Genomic DNA, 4,454 nt, shown 5'->3' with positions numbered 1-4,454 from the left:
TGGGTTCTGGTAAATAATAGTGCTTTGAGTAAAAAATATATATATATAGTAATACCTGCACATGGAAAAAATTCACACTGTGCCGAAGAAGATAGGATCTTGAGCACTCAAACTCTTAATCCCTCGTTCCTTGTGCATAAGCTTCCTGAAATATCAAGCATTCCTGTTTTATATGCAAACAAGGGGATAGAGACACACAGTGTTTTTCTTTTTTTCACTTAACATTTGTTGGACATTGTGTTGCAGCCACACCTCATTTTATTGGGGGGTGCTGAACTGTGCATCTACATCCTTTGTCAGTTTTTCTATTGGATTGTTCATCTTATTGATTTGCAAGAGCTCTTTGCATATGAAGCAATTTAGTCCTTAGCTTGTCAAGAGGCAGGTTTATTGTGAAGCTGAAGATGTTTAATTTTCAGAGACTCTCACTTGTATGAACCCTCACAAGACCTTGGAAATGACCTAGCAATGTGTTCATAAAATCCACCGAACTAAGTTATTTTCACTGCAATAATTTAAGAGGACTGTATCTTTCAGTTGAGACTTCCCCTCATGCTGGCATTCTCAGGCAGGCTGTGGGCATTTTTGAGATCTGGCTAAGAGGCAGTTCTGTTAGGGTTGCATTTAATTTGGATTTAGTGGGATACATATAGGGAGTTTTCTGTCATTTATGGGTATAAATCATCACTAGCCATCATGGTATGGGAAGGCTTCCTGTAAGACTGCTTCTTTTTTTATGGTGAAAAAATTTAGATTTAGCCAGTTGGACTTAGTTTAGATGACCCCAATTTTGTTGGCAACATCCAAAGCATCATAGTCAGGAGCCAGTTGGATATATGGCTTCTTCTCTCCATCGGCCTGGTCAGGGTGTTGACCTTGGCCTTGTCAATGTCGTAGAGTGTCTTCACAGCCTGTTTGATCTGGTGCTCGTTGGCCTTGGCATCCATGGTGAACACAAGTGTGTTGTTGTCTTCTTTGTTCTTCATGTCAGGGGAGCTTGATGATGGCATCGTGGTCAAGCTTGTTTCTCCTGGGGGCTCTCTTTCGAGGATATTTGGGCTGCTTTCGGAGATGCAGTATCTTGGGATGTAGGTGACATGAGGATCCTCTTTTTTTTTTTTTTTTTTTTGACTGTGGACGCCTTTCAGTACCATTTTCTTGGGCTTCAAAGCCTTTGCTTTGGATTTGGGAGGGGTGGGAGCTTCCTTCTTCGTGAAAGGGGAGAGTTCTGCTCTTTGTACCAAATTAACCTTCATGGTCCTGTGTGGCCAAAGACTGTGTCATGATACAGACCATGGAGTTCAGCACTTGAAGCACGTGGTGGTGAGGAAAGAGGTCTGATGTGGTTAGAGGCAGAAGCCAGTCCATGGAAACCCCTTCCAGCCCTCAAAAGTAAAATTTTTGGATGATGCCATTCTTACCAACATGTGACCAACCAGTAAGCGCTCCTGCCTGAGATATCCCTGAAATCCAGCAAACACGGACATAATCCATCGGAGATCTAATCGACTATTTTGTTGGTAATCAAATCAAATAGAATTTCTCAGAATTCAGATGTACTCCCTGGAACTTGTGTTCAAACACCCAAGTACATTTATTATAATTTTATGTGAAAGAAATGTATTAAAGAAAACTTTTAATCTACCAGTAAAACTTTAAAAGAACAAAATTTGATCAATTAGCCTCGGGGAAAGAGTTTTTCTGTCTATTCTCTCAAGAGAGAGAAACACTACAATCTCATTGTACAGAGGTAAAGATTATGCAGCTAAATTTTTTTTCAAGGATTATGGAGATGTGTTAGATGGTTAATTAAAAAAAAAACACAAAATGCCATTTTTGTGGATTTTGTGATGTCTGCAGGATTTGTCAGCTTTTTAAAGTGTGGGATTTGTTGCGATTTATTTTCTCATTCTTTATAAGTAATCATATTTGTACCAGTTTGTACGGCTGGGTTTTTGTTTTTGTTTTTCTTAAACAGGGCTCCCCATATGGAGTGATCTCCAGGCCCCACAAAACCAGGACCCATACCCGAGTCTAAAACTTGTGTCATGGATATTTTGTCCTGGTTTGTAACTTATCTTTTGATTTGTTTATGGAAGGTTTTCACTGTGCACGAGTTTTAGATTTTCACGTAGTCAGATGTGATGGGTGTTCCTTTTCATCCTCTCTGGTTTTCTGCTTTGCTTAAAAAGTCCTTCTTAGTGATTTTTTCTGGAAGGTCTTTTTTTTTTTTTTTTTTCTTTTTATGTTTAAATGCTTGATTCATCTGAAGTTGATTTTTGTGTAAGGATATTTTAAAAAGTTTTTAATTATTTTATTTTCCTAAGATTTTATTTGAGAGAGCAAGAGAGAGAGAGCGCAAGTATGGGGGGGAGGCACAGAGGGAGAAACAGTTTCCCTGCTGAGCATGGAGCCCAATGCAGGACTCGATCCCAGGACACCGAGATCATAACCTGAGCTGAAATCAAGAGTCGGATGCATCAAGCCCCACATCAGGCTCTCTGCTCAGCGGGAAGCCTGCTTCTCCCTCTCCCACTCCCCCTGCTTGTGTTCCCTCTCTCGCTGTGTCTCTCTCTGTCAAATAAATAAAATCTTAAAAAAAATTATCCAGTTTTCTGAATATCATTTATGGGATAATCAATCTTTTCTTATTGATTAGAAGTGCCGCTTTATCACATATTAAGCTCTCCTACGTAATTGGATGTATTTATCCAAGTCTGTTCCAATGTCTCTGTTCATGCAGCAAGACCAAACACATTTATTTATGTACTGATAATATATTTTAAGGTCTGGTGTGGCTAGTAATCCTTCATTATTCTTTTTTATCCTAAAAAAATGTTCAGGCTGTACTTCTGTGCTTATATTTTCATACAAAGTTTAGAATCAGCTCTGAAAGGTCCAAAAAAAATCCTGCTCTTTATTGTAATCACATTAAACTTTAAGGCTGATTTAGGGAGAATTTATGAAATGTAAGTATTCCCTCCAAGTCTAATGTGTGCTTTTCTCCTTATGCAATTTTCTTTTCTCTATTTATTCAAATATATATTATACATTTCTGGTTCAGATCATGTGTAGGGATGTTTTTCTTTTTGTATGCCATTTTTAATGGGATTTTTCTCCTTTCCATTATATTTCCTGACTGGCTGTTCTTTTTATATAGGAAAGCTATTGATTTTTACATATTAGTATATGCAATAATATATAAGTTATTCTGTTGATAACAAAAATAGTATACTCTTCTATTACAGAATGTACACAGGGGGTGCCTGGGTGGCTCGGTAGGTTGAGTGTCTGACTCTTGATTTCGGCTCAGGTCTTGCTCTCAGGGTCCTGGGATTGAGCCCCACGTCAGGCTCCAGACTCAGCGCGGCGTCTGCTTAAGATTCTCTCTCCCTCCCCCTGCTCCTCCCCGCCGACACACTGTCTAAATAAATAAAATCTTAAAAAAAAAAAGAATATACACGAATTCTGTTCTAGTTCATTCCATTCTGTGCTATGCTGTGCTGTCCTATCCATTTCCAGCAGTTTCCTGGGTCATGGGGCTTTCCCCGTGGACCATCATATCGTCTCCAAGTACCCCTGCCTCTAGCCTTTCGATGCTCCTTCTGCTTGTGGACAGGGTGATGCGCGGTCCGCCCCAGAGCATGCTCCTAGCCCAGCGCTGAGCTCACAGTGCACACCAGCCTTCCAAATAGAGCTCGCAAAGACCTCGGTGGGCACACTCGGTCCTGGCCTTGGAGCTGACCTCACAGAAAACTCGCTGTGCTTGGTGGAAGCTCGGGGCACTGATGCTCAGTGTCCGCACAGACCTATAATTAGCCGGAGGATGGCAGTGGCTTCTGCTGCTTTAGTGCTGAGCCCTCAGAACCAGGCAGAAACCAAATGACTGACATTTGCTCCGACAGCCGTTCCAAGCGGAAACTTCCTGGTTGTGCTCTCTCGTGCGCACAGCTGGAGAGGCCCCAGCGACGCCGCGTTGCATCTGGGGCGGTTCTGACATCTGGCGACACTCGTTGCAATCATGATCAGATCAGCAAACGTGCATTATTTATAGCAGCCTCCAACAGCCTCATGGGCCCGTTAACGGCCGGTCTGTTTTCCAGCCTGGGGCTGGGGGCTGCCTGCCTGTGACAGTCGTGTGAGGGGTGGGCTTCTCTGACGTGGCCCAGGGAGCCGGTCCCAGAGCCAGGGGCCCACCTCTCAGACTGGGCAGCTCCTCGTTCTCCATGGCGGGGGGCTTCCTCTGCATCAGGGGCTCCCTAAGACCAACCCTGCAAAACTCCCTGGTTTGTTACATTTCCCAGCATCTCATGCACAAAATTTGCCTGATATTCGTGAAATTGGAACATGGTGCCCAGAGATGGAATCCTGGCCTTCCCTTTCTGATTTGACAGTGTGACTTGGGGCAGAGGGGGTTTCCTCCCCTGGCCTCAGCTTGCCCAGCCCGCTAAAGG

The 4,454-nt window shown here is 42.8% G+C and overlaps 1 pseudogene; it reads right to left on the bottom strand.

The window, feature by feature from the left end:
- Positions 1–764: 764 nt before the first annotated feature.
- On the bottom strand, positions 765–1,256 carry LOC102728138 (large ribosomal subunit protein uL23 pseudogene; annotated as a pseudogene).
- Between the last annotated feature and the right edge of the window lie 3,198 nt (positions 1,257–4,454).

The sequence above is a fragment of the Leptonychotes weddellii genome, chromosome 13, assembly GCF_054177405.1.
Source record: "Leptonychotes weddellii isolate Sample4059 chromosome 13, ASM5417740v2, whole genome shotgun sequence".
NCBI lineage: Eukaryota > Metazoa > Chordata > Mammalia > Carnivora > Phocidae > Leptonychotes > Leptonychotes weddellii.
Note: the sequence above shows the minus strand (reverse complement) of the source record. Positions and strands in the feature narration are given on the sequence as shown.